The sequence below is a fragment of the Triticum aestivum genome, chromosome 2A (assembly GCF_018294505.1).
Source record: "Triticum aestivum cultivar Chinese Spring chromosome 2A, IWGSC CS RefSeq v2.1, whole genome shotgun sequence".
NCBI classification, from domain to species: Eukaryota; Viridiplantae; Streptophyta; class Magnoliopsida; order Poales; family Poaceae; genus Triticum; species Triticum aestivum.
Genome location: NC_057797.1, coordinates 722,926,142 through 722,946,189, shown reverse-complemented (window position 1 = coordinate 722,946,189; position 20,048 = coordinate 722,926,142).

Here is a 20,048-nt window from a genome sequence, read left to right as displayed (position 1 = left end):
TTCCTTCTCCCTCCCCACTTCTTTCCCCCTCCTAGTAGGAGTCCTACTCCTACTAGGAGGAGGACTCCTCCTTGGCGCGCCATAGGGGCCGGCCGGCCTCCTCCCCTTGATCCTTTATATACGGGGACAGGGGGCACCCCTAGACACACAAGTTGATCCACGTGATCATATTCTTAGCCGTGTGCGGTGCCCCCTTCCACCATAGTCCTCGATAATATTGTAGCGGTGCTTAGGCGAAGCCCTGCGACAGTAGAACATCAAGATCATCACCACGCCGTCGTGCTGACCGAACTCTTCCCCAAAACTTTGCTGGATCGGAGTCCGGGGATCGTCATCGAGCTGAACGTGTGCTAGAACTCGGAGGTGCCGTAGTTTCGGTGCTTGATCGGTCGGGCCGTGGAGACGTACGACTACATCAACCAAGTTAACGCTTCCGTTGTCGATCTACAAAGGTACGTAGATCACACTCTCCCCCTCTCCCCCTCTCGTTGCTATGCATCACCATGATCTTGCGTGTGCGTAGGAAATTTTTTGAAATTACTATGAAACCCAACAGTGGCATCCGAGCCTAGGTTTTATATGTTGATGTTATATGCACGAGTAGAACACAAGTGAGTTGTGGGCGATATAAGTCATACTGCTTACCAGCATGTCATACTTTGGTTCGGCGGTATTGTTGGACGAAGCGGCCCGGACCGACATTACGCGTACGCTTACGCGAGACCGGTTCTCCCGACGTGCTTTGCACATAGGTGGCTTGCGGGTGACAGTTTCTCCAACTTTAGTTGAACCAAGTGTGGCTACGCCCGGTCCTTGCGAAGGTTAAAACAGCACCAACTTGACAAACTATCGTTGTGGTTTTGATGCGTAGGTAAGATTTGTTCTTACTTAAGCCCGTAGCAGCCACATAAAACTTGCAACAACAAAGTAGAGGACGTCTAACTTGTTTTTGCAGGGCATGTTGTGATGTGATATGGTCAAGACATGATGCTAAATTTTATTGTATGAGATGATCATGTTTTGTAACCAAGTTATCGGCAACTGGCAGGAGCCATATGGTTGTCGCTTTATTGTATGCAATGCAATCGCGCTGTAATGCTTTACTTTATCACTAAGCGGTAGCGATAGTCGTGGAAGCATAAAATTGGCGAGACGACAACGATGCTACGATGGAGATCAAGGTGTCGCGCCGGTGACAATGGTGATCACGACGGTGCTTCGAAGATGGAGATCAAAAGCACAAGATGATGATGGCCATATCATATCACTTATATTGATTGCATGTGATGTTTATCTTTTATGCATCTTATCTTGCTTTGATTGACGGTAGCATTATAAGATGATCTCTCACTAATTATCAAGAAGTGTTCTCCCTGAGTATGCATCGTTGCGAAAGTTCTTCGTGCTGAGACACCACGTGATGATCGGGTGTGATAGGCTCTACCTTCAAATACAACGGGTGCAAAACAGTTGCACACGCGGAATACTCAGGTTATACTTGACGAGCCAAGCATATAAAGATATGGCCTCGGAACACGAAGACCGAAAGGTCGAGCGTGAATCATATAGTAGATATGATCAACATAGTGATGTTCACCAATGAAACTACTCCATCTCACGTGATGATCGGACATGGTTTAGTTGATTTGGATCACGTAATCACTTAGAGGATTAGAGGGATGTCTATCTAAGTGGGAGTTCTTTAAGTAAATTAATTAAACCTAGATTTATCATGAAACTTAGTACCTGATAGTATCTTGCTTGTTTATGCTTGATTGTAGATAGATGGCTCGTGCTGTTGTTCCGTTGAATTTTAATGCGTTCCTTGAGAAAGCAAAGTTGAAAGATGATGGTAGCAATTACACGGACTGGGTCCGTAACTTGAGGAGTATCCTCATTGCTGCACAGAAGAATTACGTCCTGGAAGCACCGCTGGATGCCAGGCCTGCTGCTGGAGCAACACCAGATGTTATGAACGTCTAGCAAAGCAAAGCTGATGACTACTCGATAGTTCAGTGTGCCATGCTTTACGGCTTAGAATCGGGACTTCAACGACGTTTTGAACGTCATGGAGCATATGAGATGTTCCAGGAGTTGAAGTTAATATTTCAAGCAAATACCCGGATTGAGAAATATGAAGTCTCCAATAAGTTCTATAGCTGCAAGATGGAGGAGAATAGTTCTGTCAGTGAGCATATACTCAAAATGTCTAGGTATAATAATCACTTGATTCAATTGGGAGTTAATCTTCCAGATGATTGCGTCATTGACAGAATTCTCGAATCACTGCCACCAAGCTACAAGAGCTTCGTGATGAACTATCATATGCAAGGGATGAATAAGACTATTCCCGAGCTCTTCGCAATGCTGAAAGCTGCGGAGGTAGAAATCAAGAAGGAGCATCAAGTGTTGATGGTCAACAAGACCACTAGTTTCAAGAAAAAGGGCAAAGGGAAGAAGAAGGGGAACTTCAAAAAGAACAGCAAGAAAGTTGCTACTCAAGAGAAGAAACCCAAACCTGGACCTAAGCCTGAAACTGAGTGCTTCTACTGCAAGCAGACTGGTCACTGGAAGCGGAACTGCCCCAAGTATTTGGTGGATAAGAAGGATGGCAAGGTGAACAAAGGTATATGTGATATACATGTTATTGATGTGTACCTTACTAATGCTCGCAGTAGCACCTGGGTATTTGATACTGGTTCTGTTGCTAATATTTGCAACTCGAAACAGGGACTGCGGATTAAGCGAAGATTGGCTAAGGACGAGGTGACGATGCGCGTGGGAAACGGTTCCAAAGTCGATGTGATCGCAGTCGGCACGCTACCTCTACATCTACCTTCGGGATTAACATTAGACCTAAATAATTGTTATTTGGTGCCAGCGTTAAGCATGAACATTATATCTGGATCTTGTTTGATGCGAGACGGTTATTCATTTAAATCTGAGAATAATGGTTGTTTTATTTATATGATTAATATAATGGTTGTTCTATTTATATGAGTAATATCTTTTATGGTCATGCACCCTTAAAGAGTGGTCTATTTTTATTGAATCTCGATAGTAGTGACACACATATTCATAGTGTTGAAACCAAAAGATGCAGAGTTGATAATGATAGTGCAACTTATTTGTGGCACTGCCGTTTAGGTCATATCGGTGTAAAGTGCATGAAGAAACTCCATGCTGATGGACTTTTGGAACCACTTGATTATGAATCACTTGGTACTTGCGAACCATGCCTCATAGGCAAGATGACTAAAACACCATTCTCTGGTACTATGGAGAGAGAACAAATTTGTTGGAAATCATACATACAGATGTATGTGGTCCAATGAACGTTGAGGCTCATGGCGGATATCATTATTTTCTCACCTTCACAGATGACTTAAGCAGATATGGGTATATCTACTTAATGAAACATAAGTCTGAAACATTTGAAAAGTTCAAAGAATTTCAGAGTGAAGTTGAAAATGATCGTAACAAGAAAATAAAATTCCTGCGATCTGATCGTGGAGGAGAATATTTGAGTTACGAGTTTGGTGTACATTTGAAAAATTGTGGAATAGTTTCGCAACTCACGCCACCCAGAACACCACAGCATAATGGTGTGTCCGAACGTCGTAATCGTACTTTACTAGATATGGTGCGATCTATGATATCTCTTACTGATTTACCGCTATTGTTTTGGGGATACGCTCTAGAGACGGACGCATTCACGTTAAATAGGGCACCATCAAAATCCGTTGAGATGACGCCTTATGAACTGTGGTTTGGCAAGAAACCAAAGTTGTCGTTTCTGAAAGTTTGGGGCTGTGATGCTTATGTGAAAAAGCTTCAACCTGATAAGCTCGAACCCAAATCGGAGAAATGTGTCTTCATAGGATATCCAAAGGAAACTATTGGATACACCTTCTATCACAGATCCGAAGGCAAGACTTTTGTTGCTAAATTCGGAAACTTTCTGGAGAAGGAGTTTCTCTCGAAAGAAGTGAGTGGGAGGAAAGTAGAACTTGATGAGGTAACTGTACCTGCTCCCTTATTGGAAAGTAGTTCATCACAGAAATCTGTTCCTGTGACTACTACACCAATTAGTGAGGAAGCTAATGATGATGATCATGTAACTTCAGATCAAGTTACTACCGAATCTCGTAGGTAAACCAGAGTGAGATCCGCACCAGAGTGGTACGATAATCCTGTTATGGAAGTCATGTTACTAGACCATGACGAACTTGTGAACTATGAGGAAGCGATGATGAGCCCAGATTCCGCGAAATGGTTTGAGGCCATAAAATCTGAGATATGATCCATGTATGAGAACAAAGTATGGACTTTGATGGATTTGCCCGATGATCGGCAAGCCATAGAAAATAAATGGATCTTCAAGAGGAAGACGGACGCTGATAGTAGTGTTACTATCTACAAAGCTAGAATTGTCGCAAAAGGTTTTTGACAAGTTCAAGGGATTGACTACGATGAGACCTTCTCACCCGTAGAGATGCTTAAGTCCGTCCGAATCATGTTAGCAATTGCCGCATTTTATGATTATGAAATTTGGCAGATGGATGTCAAAACTGCATTCCTGAATGGATTTCTGGAAGAAGAGTTGTATATGATGCAACCAGAAGGTTTTGTCGATCCAAAGGGAGCTAACAAAGTGTGCAAGCTCCAGCGATCCATCTATGGACTGGTGCAAGCATCTCGGAGTTGGAATATACGCTTTGATAAGTTGATCAAAGCATATAGTTTTATACAGACTTACGGTGAAGCCTGTATTTACAAGAAAGTGAGTGGGAGCACTACAACATTTCTGATAAGTATATGTGAACAACATATTGTTGATCGGAAATAATGTATAATTTTCTGGAAAGCATAAAGGAATATTTGAAAGGAGTTTTTCAAAGAAAGACCTCGGTAAAGCTGCTTACATATTGAGCATCAAGATCTATAGAGATAGATCAAGAGGCTTGATAAGTTTTTTCAATGAGTACATACCTTGACAAGATTTTGAAGTAGTTCAAAATGGAACAGTCAAAGAAAGAGTTCTTGCCTGTGTTGCAAGGTGTGAAATTGAGTAAGACTCAAAGCCCGACCACGGCAGAAGATAGAAATAGAATGAAAGTCATTCCCTATGCCTCAGCCATAGGTTCTATAAAGTATGCCATGCTGTGTACCAGATCTATTGTATACCCTACACTATGTTAAGCAAGGGAGTACAATAGTGATCTAAGAGTAGATCACTCGACAGCGGTCAAAATTATCCTTAGTGGAATAAGGAAATATTTCTCAATTATGGAGGTGACAAAAAGGCTCGCTGTAAAAAGTTACGTCGATGCAAATTTTGACACAGATCTGGATGACTCTAAGTCTCGATCTAGATACATATTGAAAGTGGGAGCAATAAGCTAGAGTAGCTCCGTGCATAGCATTGTTGACATAGAAATTCGCAAAATACTTACGGATCTGAATGTGACAGACCCGTTGACTAAAATTATCTCACAAGCAAAACATGATCACACCTTAGTACTCTTTGGGTGTTAATCACATAGCGATGTGAACTAGATTACTGACTCTAGTAAACCCATTGGGTGTTGATCACATATCGATGTGAACTATGGGTGTTAATCACATGGTGATGTGAACTATTGCTGTTAAATCACATGGCGATGTGAACTAGATTATTGACTCTAGTGCAAGTGGGATACTGAAGGAAATATGCCCTAGAGGCAATAATAAAGTTATTATTTATTTCCTTATATCATGATAAATGTTTATTATTCATGCTAGAATTATATGCCCTAGAGGAAACATAATACATGTGTGAATACATAGACAAACAGAGTGTCACTAGTATACCTCTACTTGACTAGCTCGTTAATCAAAGATGGTTATGTTTCCTAACCATGAACAAAGAGTTGTTATTTGATTAACGGGATCACATCATTAGGTGAATGATCTGATTGACGTGACCCATTCCATTAGCTTAGCACCCGATCGTTTAGTATGTTGCTATTGCTTTGTTCATGACTTATACATGATCCTATGACTATGAGATTATGCAACTCCTGTTTGCCGGAGGAACACTTTGTGTGCTACCAAACGTCACAACGTAAATGGGTGATTATAAAGGTGCTCTACAGGTGTCTCCAAAGGTACATGTTGGGTTGGCGTATTTCGAGATTAGGATTTGTCACTCTGATTGTCGGAGAGGTATCTCTGGGCCCTCTCGGTAATACACATCACATAAGCCTTGCAAGCATTGCAACTAATGAGTTAGTTGTGAGATGATGTATTACGGAACGAGTAAAGAGACTTGCCGGTAACGAGATTGAACTAGGTATGGGATACCGATGATCGAATCTCGGGCAAGTAACATACCGATGACAAAGGGAACAACGTATGTTGTTATGCGGTCTGACCGATAAAGATCTTCGTAGAATATGTAGGAGCCAATATGAGCATCTAGGTTCCGCTATTGGTTATTGACCGGAGATGTGTCTCGGTCATGTCTACATTGTTCTCGAACCCGTGGGGTCCGCACGCTTAAGGTTTCGATGACAGTTATATTATGAGTTTATGAGTTTTGATGTACCGAAGTTAGTTCGGAGTCCCGGATGTGATCACGGACATGACGAGGAGTCTTGAAATGGTCGAGACATAAAGATTGATATATTGGACGGCTATATTCGGACACCGGAAGTGTTCCGGGTGATTTCGGAGAAAACCGGAGAGCCGGAGGGTTACCGGAACCCCCCCGGGAGAAGTAATGGGCCATATGGGCCTTAGTGGGGAGAGAGAGAGGGGCAGCCAAAGGTGGGCCGCGCGCCTCCTCCCCCCTGGTCCAAATTGGACTAGGAGAGGGGGGGCGGCGCCCCCCTTTCCTTCTTCCTCCCCACTTCTTTCCCCCTCCTATTAGGAGTCCTACTCCTACTAGGAGGAGGACTCCTCCTTGGCGCGCCATAGGGGCCGGCCGGCCTCCTCCCCTTGATCCTTTATATACGGGGGTAGGGGGCACCCATAGACACACAAGTTGATCCACGTGATCATATTCTTAGCCGTTTGCGGTGCCCCCTTGCACCATAGTCCTCGATAATATTGTAGCGGTGCTTAGGCGAAGCCCTGCGACAGTGGAACATCAAGATCGTCACCACGCCGTCGTGCTGACGGAACTCTTCCCTGACACTTTGCTGGATCGGAGTCCAGGGATCGTCATCGAGCTGAATGTGTGCTAGAACTCGGAGGTTCCGTAGTTTCGGTGCTTGATCGGTCGGGCCGTGGAGACGTACGACTACATCAACCAAGTTAACGCTTCCGTTGTCGATCTACAAGGGTACGTAGATCACACTCCCCCCCTCTCGTTGCTATGCATCACCATGATCTTGCGTGTGCGTAGGAATTTTTTTTGAAATTACTACGAAACCCAACACCTCGTACCTGCACAAAGCGATAGCTACTCGCAACCAACACGATTAGGGGTTGTCAATCCCTTCACGGTCACTTACAAGAGTGAGATCTGATAGATATAATATTTTTGGTATTTTTGGTATATAGATGCAAAGTAAAAAGTAAAGGCAAAGTAAAAAAGCAAAACAAGATTAAAGTAATGGAGATTGATATGATGAGAATAGACCAGGGGGCCATAGGTTTCACTAGTGGCTTCTCTCAAGAGCATAAGTATTCTACAGTGGGTGAACAAATTACTGTTGAGCAATTGACAAAATTGAGCATAGTTATGAGAATATCTAGGCATGATCATGTATATAGGCATCACGTCCGTGACAAGTAGATCAAAACAATTCTGCATCTACTGCTATTACTCCACTCATCGACCGCTATCCAGCATGCATCTAGAGTATTAAGTTAAAAACAGAGTAACGCCTTAAGCAAGATGACATGATGTAGAGAGATAAATTCATGCAATATGAAATAAACCCCATCTTGTTATCCTCGATGGCAATGATACAATACGTGCCTTGCTACCCCTTCTGTCACTGGGTAAGGACACCGGAAGATCGAACCCAAAGCTAAGCACTTCTCCCATGGCAAGAACTACCAATCTAGTTGGCCAAACCAAACAGATAATTCAAAGAGACTTGCAAAGATAACCAATCATACATAAAAGAATTCAGAGAAGATTGAAATATTATTCATAGATAGACTTGATCATAAACCCACAATTCATTGGTCTCAACAAACAAACCGCAAAAAGAAGATTACACCGAATAGATCTCCACAAGAGAGGGGGAGAACTTTGTATTGAGATTCAAAGAGAGAGAAGAAGCCATCTAGTTACTAACTATGGACCCGAAGGTCTGAGGTAAACTACTCACACTTCATCGGAGGGGCTAGGATGATGTAGAAGCCCTCCGTGATGACGGCCCTCTTCTGGCGGAGCTCCGGAACAGGCCCCAAGATGGGATCTCGTGGATACAGAAAGTTGCGGCGGTGGAATTAGGTTTTTGGCTCCTGTTCTGATCGGGGGGTACGTGTGTATATATAGGAGGAAGAAGTACGCCAGAGGAGCAACCCGGGGCCCACAAGGCAGGGGCGCGCCCTAGGGAGGGCGCCCCCCACCCTCGTGACCGCCTCTTTTGTTCCTTGGAGCCGGGTCCAAGTCTCCTGGATCACGTTCGGTGAGAAAATCACGTTCCTGAAGATTGTATTCCATTTGGACTCCGTTTGATATTTCGTTTCTTCGAAACACTGAAATAGGCAAAAAAACAGCAATTCTGGGCTGAGCCTCCGGTTAATAGGTTAGTCCCAAAAATAATATTAAAGTGGAAAATAAAGCACAATATAGTCCAAAACAGTAGATAATATAGCATGGAGCAATCAAAAATTATAGATACGTTGGAGACGTATCAGGCATCCCCAAGCTTAATTCCTGCTCGTCCTCGAGTAGGTAAATGATAAAAAGAGAATTTTTGATGCGGAGTGCTACTTGGCATAATTTCAATGCAAATCTTCTTAATTGTGGTATGAATATTCAGATTAGAAAGATTCAAGACAAAAGTTTATATTGACATAAAAATAATAATACTTCAAGCATACTAACAAAGCAATTATGTCTTCTCAAAATAACATGGCCAAAGAAAGTTATCCCTACAAAATCATATAGTCTAGCTATGCTCCATCTTCACCACACGAAGTATTTAAATCATGCACAACCCCGATGACAAGCCAAGCAATTGTTTCATACTCTAACTTTTTCAATCTTCACGCAATACATCAGCGGGAGCCATGGATATAGCACTATAGGTGGACTAGAATGGTGGTTGTGGAGAAGACAAAAAGGAGGGGAAGATAGTCTCACATCAACTAGGCGTATCAACGGGCTATGGAGATGCCCATCAATAGATATCAATGTGAGTGAGTAGGGATTGCCATGCAACGGATGCACCAGAGCTATAAATGTATGAAAGCTCAACAAAAGAAACTAGTAGGTGTGCATCCAACATGCTTGCTCACGAAGACCTAGGGCAATTTTGAGGAAGCCCATCATTGGAATATACAAGCCAAGTTCTATAATGTAAAATTCTCACTAGTATATGAAAGTGACAACATATGAGACTCTCTATATGAAGAACATGGTGCTACTTTGAAGCACAATATATGAGACTCGCTATATCATGGTGCTACTTTGAAGCACAAGTGTGGAAAAAAGGATACTAGCATTGCCCCTTTTTATTTATTTTCTCTTTTTTTGGGCCTTCTTTTTTTTTCTTTGGCCTTTCTCTTTTGTTGGGACAATGCTCTATTGAATGATGATCATCACACTTTTATTTATTTACAACTCAATGATTACAACTCGATTCTAAAACAAAGTATGACTCTATATGGATGCCTCCGGCGGTGTACTGGGATATGCAATGAATCAAGAGTGACAAGTATGAAGAAATTATGAACGGTGGCTTTGCCACAAATACTATGTCAACTACATGATCATGCGAAGCAATATGACACTGTTAAATGTGTCATGATGAACTAGATGGTGGAAAGTTGCATGGCAATATATCTCGGAATGGCTATGGAAATGCCATAATAGGTAGGTATGGTGGCTGTTTTGAGGAAGGTATATGGTAGGTGTATGATACCGGCGAAAGGTGCGCGGTATTAGAGAGGCTAGCAAAGGTGGAAGGGTGAGAGTGCGTAAAATCCATGGACTCAACATTAGTCATAAAGAACTCATATACTTATTGCAAAAATCTAGAAGTTATCAAAGCAAAGTATTACGCGCATGCTCCTAGGGGGATAGATTGGTAGGAAAAGACCATCGCTCGTCCCCGACCACCACTCATAAGGAAGACAATCAATAAATAAATCATGCTCCGACTTCGTCACATAACGGTTCACCATACGTGCATGCTACGGGAATCACAAACTTTAACACAAGTATTCTTTAAATTCACAACTACTCAACTAGCATGACTTTAATATTATCACCTCCATATCTCAAAACAATTATCATGCTTCAATCTTCTCTTAGTATTCAACACACTCAAACGAAAGTTTCACAAATCTTGAATACGAAGCATATTATTATTAAGCAAATTACCATGCTATTAAGAGACTCTCAAAATAATTTAAGTGAAGCATGAGAGATCAATAGTTTCTTTAAAACGAATCCACCACCATGCTCTAAAAGATCTAAGTGAAACACATAGAGCAAAATTATAACGCTCAAAAGATATAAGTGAAGCACATAGAGCAAAATTATCTAGCTCAAAAGATATAAGTGAAGCACATAGAGCAAAACTACTTAGCTCAAAAGATATAAGTGAAGCACATAGAATATTCTATCAAATTTTAATTCATGTATGGCTCTCTAAAAAGGTGTGTACAGCAAGGATGATTGTGGCTGTCGTTGTCAAAACTGGCGGATCTCGGGTAGGGGGTCCCGAACTGTGCGTCTAGGCCGGATGGTAACAGGAGGCAGGGGACACAATGTTTTACCCAGGTTCGGGCCCTCTTGATGGAGGTAAAACCCTACGTCCTGCTTGATTAATATTGATGATATGGGTAGTACAAGAGTAGATCTACCATGAGATCGGAGAGGCTAAACCCTAGAAGCTAGCCTATGGTATGATTGTATGTTATGGTTGTTGTCCTACGGACTAAAACCCCTTCGGTTTATATAGACACCGGAGAGGGTTAGGGTTACACAAGGTTGGTTACAAAGGAGGAGATATCCATATCCGTATTGCCTAGCTTGTCTTCCACGCCAAGTAGAGTCCCATACGGACACGAGACGAAGTCTTCAATCTTGTATCTTCATAGTCCAGGAGTCCGGCCAAAGGATATAGTCCGGCTGTCCGGAGACCCCCTAATCCAGGACTCCCTCAGTAGCCCCTGAAGCAGGCTTCAATGACGATGAGTCTGGCGTGCAGTATTGTCTTCGGCATTGCAAGGCGGGTTCCTCTCCAAATTCCGTGTACCTATCGAAATAGTGTCCGGCCTCTTGTGAATGTTGCACTCCTTGGCTTCCATGCCCAATAATGGCCACTTTCCACGTGTCGAGCGAATGTGAAGAGCCAGGGTGTTTTTACATTTACCCCCTAGCTATGTGAATGAGCTGCCTATTAAAAAGATGAGGATTCAGATCCAAATCACACCATCCTACCTTGGCGAGCCTTCATCGGAGCGCATTCGACAGAGATCCATTCCATCATGGTCGGTCAACGCAGCTCCTCCTCTCGCTCCCCTACCCCCAAGCTTGGAGATTGGGAGAGATGTTCCGTCCTGCACAGCAAATTAGTGATGCTTCAGACCAAGGGATTTCTTCCCCCAGCGTACATGGTCCCGGTTCGAGCCGGGCTTGCCACCTATAATGGCGGAGAGCAAGCGGAGAGCCTTCCCAATCCCTCCAAGGGAGAGCGGGTATGCCTTGTCCCTTATTTGGTAAGAGGGCTAGGATTTCCAATTCATCCGTTTCTCCGGGGGCTCCTGGAGTTCTACGGCCTCTAGTTGCATAACCATACGCCTGCCTCCATGCTGCATATCGCGGGATTCATAGCCCTTTGGGAGTTGTTTTTGGGCTGTGAGGCTCATTTCGCTCTGTGGAGGAAGCTGTTCTGCCTTGTGCCCCATTCTCAGAAGGGGTCAATATATCAAGTGGGCGGAGCCGAAGTGTGGCGTATTGCCGGGACCGGATACCTGTCCGGAACCTCAAAGAAGACGTCCGAAGACTGACCTTCAGAATGGTTTTATATAGAAGACGTCCCCTCTCGGATCCTATTAGAATCGGCCTTCCTAAGTTCAACAACGCCCCTTTGAAGAAGCGCCGGAGCTGGCGTCCATGGAGCTCCCTAGAGGAAGATGACAGGGATGTTCTTTACCTGATGAGTCAGATAAGTTTTTTAGCTCGATCCAGATTGACCATGATCGAGGTCATGGCCATATGTATTATGCGGGGGGTGCAGCCGCTTCAATATAGAGGCCACCCCATGTGGGATTTCAACGAGGAGGATGATGCCACCCGCCACGGCCGCAAAGGGCCAGGATCGGCTGCTGATCTAATAAAGATCGTATCCACTTTATACAAGGGAGAAGAGGAGAAATTCCTTCGTGTCAACCCGCAGGGCGGATTTTCTATGTACAATCCTCCGAGCTGGGTAAGCGGAGACTTTTTCTCGCCCATCCATTTCGTATTCCCGTAGTTAAGTATTCAGTCTAGAGATTTCATCGCAGGAGCTGCGCCAGGCTGTAAAGGAGATAAACAGCCCTCCTCCACAACCCGAGGACCCTGAACGGTCCCTTGACTCGGCCTCCCAGGAGGATCCGGACAAATCTGTGGAGCTGATCGATGGGGTATTTTACCAATCGAGTAATGACAACGCTTTGGTGGCCATTACGGCCGATTACCCTGGGCTACTTCCAGCCTCACAGGTGACTGAGACCGAAGTCCCAGCACTTTGAAAGGGGATCCGTCCTTGCGTTTTTTTATTGTCGTATAACAGCCGTGTTTTGCAGGGGAGGTCCTCGAGGCGGAAGGGCGAGCCTGCGGCGACTAGCCAACAAGGGGCCGCGAGGCCAGGTAGGCTGAAAAGACCCGCAGTCCAGATTGAGACACCGGCGCAGCGGTACAGCATGCCGTCTTTATTGCAATACATTATTCTCAGAGGCATATTAACGCCCATGCCTTCTTTTCAGGAAAAAGAGCGCTCGCCGGACTATACCCGGAGAGGCTACCAATCACGCCTCCACTAGCCAGGCTCCAAGGCCGGATTCGGAGGCAGGAACGAATACGAGGCGTGCGCCGGGCGCTCCTCCGACAAAGGATGCGGATAAACTGTTCGCCACCAATTCCGAGGTGGAAAGTGCCATGAACCACAGGCGTCGCCGGACTGTTCTTCGTGACGCTTGTTTCTCCCAAGAGGAATTGGATGCCTTCAACTCGGGAGACGCGTACCTCCATGCCGCTCAAAATGGTCTAGCCAGAGCCACGGAGCAGTATGTAAAAGACATGCGGGTGAGAAAATTTGGTGATTGTATATATCAGTAACCCCTGAGACTTGAAACAGTTAGGATAACTGATTTAAGGATCATTTGTTATGCAGGTTCTTACAGAAAAGAATACTCAACTGTCCCAGGAGCTGGAAGAGTGCAAAGCCCAACTTCAGGCCGCACTGGCCGTGGCAGGGGAGCCCAAAGAGACCCCTTCTGATAACATATCCTTCGAATGATAAGTATCATATAGAATGCGGCGTATATGCAGATCTGACGATAAAATTGCAGATGGCACTGGAGTAAATCCGGGTAAGCAACAGCTCCTATGCCAGCTGAAGGCCGGTGAGAGCATGCTTACGAGGGTGAGGCAGGAGAAGAATGATCTCCTAGATGCCCACACCAAGCTGGGCGTGGAACTAAAAGATGTTTGTGCCCAACTGTCGGACTCTGTTAAGGAGAATCAGCGGCTTCGACGCAACATATTTAGTAAGTGATTGAACGAACTTTGAAAAAGAGTTCGGCGAGGAAGCTGGCTGACAGTGTTATGTCTATAGGTATGCTAACAGGTCGTCCTGCCGAGGAAATGCCCGGTTCAACGGGTGACCTTCTTCCCGAGCTCTCACAGCTGCACGAACGAGTTCGGCAGGTGATGCAAGGTGTCGCCCAGGCCTTGTGGCCATCCATACCCGAAGGCCTTGGAGAGCTTGCAAAAAAGCTGAAGGGAGCGCAGCGGCGCTTCTGATTATGGAAGATATTGGCCTGCCGTCAAGGCGCCAGGGAAGCCTGGGCAATGGTGAAGACACGGTACACGAACGCTGACCCGAACCACTTGGCCGAAGTCGGACCTGTGGGGCCCGATGGGAAGGAGATCCCTGTGAGCTTAGTGTACGGCCAAGTAGAATTGGCCGCAAAGTATTCCCAACAGGACTGTATACTAGATAGCCTATTGGATGGTATTGAAGAGGAATTCAACTAGTCAAATTGACTATGTAATTTTAAAGTGACATGTATAATGCCTTCTAGCCGGATTGTAGATCGTTTGTTGTGGCGGACCTTTTCGCTTCAACCTCGGGACCCGACGGTCCGGAGTGTATCCGAATACCCTCTCGGTTATGTAAGAACCGGGGCATGCGTGGAGACCAGGCGTAGGGGTCATTAGTGCTTTATCAGACAAGTGCCCAACTAGTTATGTTATATTACATGGGTAGTAAGAAACATCTTCCAGGGAGAATAGTTCCGTTAAGGGTTCCTTTCCCTGGGTAAGCATGCCCTAAAGTGCATGTCCGGACTGCGATAAGAAGCACAGAAAAAGCATCTGGGGGCAGATATGGATAATAAATAAAAGTCATCTTTTGTTCACCGACCGAATATTCCCTTAAGAACGCTAGCTTTCGGCTTCACCCAGTCTGAGGTACACGTTCGGCTGACCCGGCGGTAACAATCGCAGAGGTGCTCCCCTTATGCCCTAGCCGAATTAACGGGAACGTAGGGCATAAATACAAGAGCCAGGCAACCCAGCTTGGCCAAAACTTAAGTCATATCGATGCATATAATGGTGAAAAAAGGTACATGCGGAAGTATAACACATGTGTTGGGCGTGAGGCCCAGGTAAATAAATTAAGCTTCTGTGAAAGAAGCCCCCAGGTATGAAGAGTGCGGCTAGCGCATCTGTAATGTATGAGTGAGGCGCAAGGTGACCCTTGAAGGCCTAGAGAAATAAAAAGAAAGAAAGGGAAACAAGACAGATGATGCATATGCTGAAAATGGACAAAGGGAGGGGACTAACATAGAGTCCGGTGCTAGGCGTAGAATCTTCGAAGCCTGGCTGCGTTCCATGGGTTCGGCTTGAGTCGACTAGTCGATGCATCTCGCAGTCGGTGCGCTCTACCGGTCAGAACTTGGTCGATAATGAAGGGACCTTCCCATTTGGGCTCGAGCTTGTTCTTTTTCTTATCAGGCAGTCATAGAACTAGTTCGCCAACGTTATAAGTTTTGGCCCGTACTTCTCTGCTTTGGTATCTGCGAGCCTGTTGCTGGTAAAATGCAGAACGGGCTTTGGCTACGTCGCGCTCTTCCTCCAAGGTGTCCAGACTGTCCTGCCGATCGAGCTTGGCTTCTCTTTTTTCGTACATGCGCACTCGAGGTGAGTCATGAATTATGTCACAGGGCAAGACTGCCTCTGCGCTGTACACCATAAAAACAGTGTATATCCGGTACTACGACTCGGCATGGTCCGCAGCCCCCAGAGTACGGAGTCGAGCTCCTCTACCAAGTGTGTGTCAGACTCCGTTAAGGAACGCACTAATCTGGTTTTAATGCCGCTCATTATAAGACCGTTTGCTCGTTCGTCTTGACCGTTGGTTTGTGGGTGATAGACTGAAGCATAATCGAGCTTTATGCCCATTTTGCTGCACCAAAGTTTTACCTCGTCGGCCGTGAAGTTTGTGCCGTTATCAGTGATGATGCTGTGGGGGGCGCCGTAACGGTGTACAACCCCGTATATGAAATCTATCACCGGTCCGAATTTGGCTGTTTTAACCGGTTTAGCCTCTATCCATTTGGTGAATTTATCCACCATGACCAATAAGTATTTTTTCTTGTGGGTTCCCCCTTTAAGGGGTCCGACCATGTCAAGCTCCTAGACCGCGTAGGGCCATGTAATGGGGATTTTTTGGAGGGCGGTGGGTGGCATGTGGCTTTGATTTGCAAAGAGCTGGGAACCGGCGCAACGTTGGACCACGTCCTGTGCATCTGCCCGGGCCGTTAACCAATAGAATCCTATACGGAAGGCCTTGCTTACAAGAGCCCGGGCTACGGCATGATGACCACCGAGTCCGGCGTGAATTTCTGCCAAAAGGTTCCGCCCTTCCTCTTTGGAGATAAACCTTTGAAGGACTCCGGTAGCACTTTTTTGTACAATTCTCCCTCGTGGACCCTGTAGGCCTTGGACCGCCGCACTATGCAGCGTGCCTCATTTTGGTCCTCCGGAAGTTCCTGTCTAGTTAGGTAGGCCAGGAATGGTTTTGTCCACGGGGCAATAATGGCCATTATTTCATGGGCTGAATGTGTTATTTCGGTGGCGGAGCCTCCGATTGTGTCAGAGAGTTTGGTATCGGGTATTTTGGCCGGGTCCGGACTGTTGTTACCAGTGTCCCCTTCCCATGCTATGGATGGCTTGAAGAGCATTTCCAGGAATATGTTGGGAGGGACCGCGTCGCGTTTTGCACCGATGCGGGCAAGGATATCCGCCGCCTGATTGTTTTCCCGAGCCACATGGTGAAATTCGAGCCCCTCGAACCAAGCTGACATCTTTAGGACGGCATTGTGATAAGCTGCCATTTTCGGATCCTTGGCATCAAAGTCTCCATTTATTTGGGATATCGCGAGGTTCGAATCCCCACGCACCTCTAGGCGTTGAATGCCCATGGATACTGCCATCCGGAGACCATGTAGAAGGGCCTCATATTCGGCTGCATTGTTGGAGTCCGTATACATTATCTGTAGTACGTATTGAACTGAATCTCCTGTTGGGGACGTCAAAACGACGCTAGCCCCCAGACCAGCCAACATTTTGGAGCCGTCAAAGTGCATGATCCAGTTTGAATATGTGTCGTACTCCTTAGGGAGTTCGGCTTCCATCCACTCAGCGACGAAGTCAGCCAAAACATGCGATTTAATAGCTCGTCGTGGCTTGTAAGTTATGTCGAACGGGAGGAGCTCAATGGCCCATTTGGCAATCTGGCCCGTCGCATCGTGGTTGTTTATAATATCGTTAAGTGGTACTTCCGAGGCTACCGTTATCGAACACTCTTGAAAGTAGTGTCGCAGCTTCCGGGATGCCATAAATACCGCATGCACTATCTTTTGATAATGTGGGTACCGTGATTTGCATGGAGTAAGGATAGTGGACACATAGTAAACCGGCTTTTGAAGGGGGGATTTGTGTCCGTCCGCTTCTCGTTCGACGACGAGCACTGCTCTTACTACTTGATGAGTTGCCGCAATGTATAATAGCATTGGTTTGCCAATGTTTGGCGCGGCCAGGACTGGGTTTGTTGCCAATATGGCTTTTATTTCATTGATTCCGGCCATCGCGGCATCAGTCCACTCGAAGTGTTCGGTGCGCCGGAGGAGGCGATAAAGGGGTAATGCCTTTTCTCCCAAGCGGGAGATAAAGCGGCTTAGAGCCGCCATGCATCCAGTCAATTTTTGTATTTTTTTTAGGTCTGTTGGGGTAGCCAACTGTGACAACGCTCGGATTTTGGCCGCATTAGCTTCAATACCTCTACTGGAGACAATGAATCCCAGGAGCTTTCCGGCTGGTACGCCGAAAACGCATTTTTCCAGATTGAGCTTGATGTCATATGTTCGGAGGTTATCGAATGTGAGCCTCAAGTCGTCTACTAGAGTTTCGACATGCTTGGTTTTAACGACCACGTCATCTACGTATGCCTCCACTGTTTCGCCGATCTGGTTTGCCAGACATGTCTGAATCATGCGTTGATATGTTGCGCCGACGTTTTTGAGCCCGAAGGGCATTGTGTTGAAGCAGAATGGGCCGTATGGTGTGATGAATGCCGTTGCGGCTTGGTCTGGCTTTGCCATTTTAATTTGATGGTAGCCGGAGTATGCGTCGAGGAAACACAATGAATTGTGTCCTGCGGTGGCGTCGATGATTTGATCGATGCGGGGGAGGGGGAAAGAATCCTTTGGGCAGGCCTTGTTAAGGTCCTTAAAATCGACACACAATCGCCAGGATTTGTCCTTCTTTCGTACCATCACCAGGTTTGCTAGCCAGTCCGGATGTTTTATGTCTCTGATGAATCCGGCCTCCAATAGCTTGGCTAGTTCCTCTCCCATGGCTTGTCTCTTAGGTTCGAAGAAACGCCGAAGAGCCTGCTTGACTGGCTTGAATCCTTTTAGGATATTTAGGCTATGCTCGGCCAGCCTGTGTGGGATTCCTGGCATGTCTGAAGGGTGCCAGGCAAAAATTTCCCAGTTCTCGCGTAGGAACTCTCGAAGTGCGGTGTCGACATCAGGGTCTAATTGTGCCCCGACGGAAGCTGTTTTTGTAGGGTCCGTTAGATGGACTTGGAATTTGACTATATCATCCGCCGGTTTAAAGGAGGTGGACTTGGATCTTTTATCGAGTATCACATCGTCCCTGTTCACCGTGGAGCGTAGCGCAGTTAGTTCCTCGGCCGCTAGGGCTTCGGATAGTGCATCGAGGGCCAGTGCGGCTCTCTTATTTTCGGCGCGGAGTGCTATGTCCGGATCACTAGCAAGAGTGATGATTCCGTTGGTCCCGGGCATTTTGAGCTTCATGTACCCGTAATGGGGTATGGCTTGGAAGATTGTAAACACCTCCCGCCCTAATAGAGCGTGGTATCCGCTGCTAAACGGGGCCATTTGGAATGTAATTTCTTCGGACCTGTAATTATCCGGCGTGCCGAATACCACATCTAGTGTGATTTTCCCAGCACAGCGTGCTTCCCGACTGGGGATGATTCCTCTAAAGGTTATGCTACTTTGCTCAATGTGGCTCGAGTCTATTTCCATCTTTTGAAGAGTTTCCTCACAGATGAGGTTTAATCCGTTGCTGCCGTCCATGAGTACCTTGGTGAGTCGAAAGCCGTCCACGATTGGACTGAGGACCAGTGTGGCTGGTGCTCGGGATGTTCGGAATTTGGGTTCGTCACTGGCATTGAAGGTAATAGCCGTGTCACTCCAAGGATTTATTTCTGCTACGTGGCAGATTTCGGCCATGCTTGGAGTGTTCGCTTGCGTCTATTATTTGACGCGAAGGTCTCAAAGACCGTTAACACTGTATTGTTGTCCACGGGATGGTGCTCTATGGTATTTGGGAGGAGTAGATCCTCACCACTTTTGGCCACCTACCGGAGTGTCCAACATGCTCTAAGGTTGTGCATTGGTATTGCATCCGATGTACTATGAATTTTGCAGGGTCCGTTGAGCCATCCCTCCAGTACGGTTCCTTGCCCCGTAGAGGGCTTTTGCTTTTTGGTAGTTAACCTAGGTGTATTGTGATAATGCACCCTTTTATTTCGGACTGGGTTTGTATTCAGGGCCGGATTATCCCAAAATTTTATTTCAGTTTTCTAGGTGCTTTCCATCGCACAGTACTTTCGTACTATGGACACCAAGTCGGCAAAGCGTGTAATTTCGCGGCGACTTATGGCGTTGAGGATTCCCGTGTCCGTGCAATTATTGTAGAAGAATGAAATTGCGTCTTCCTCGCGACAGTCCTTTATCCTGTTCATGACTAGGAGGAATCTGGCCCCGTAATGGTGTACTGTTTCTTCGGGCTCTTGCCTAATTTGGGATAGATCGCTTATGTTTGGGTGGGTGGGTGGAATTGAACCCGAATCCTCACCCAATCTGAGACTCGGGGACCAATGAGTTTCCGAACTCGAAAGTTTGGATTCTTGGATGTTTTCCGATAAATCTAGCCCACTGCCTGAATCTAGATTCAGGCCTTGAGTGACGTCCTCCCCTCCGCGGGTATCCGGCTTGAAGGGTTGCCGCATTGTTCCTCCACCACTGCAACGTGATGGGTGACCTGGGGAGAGTTGATCTCTCTCAGA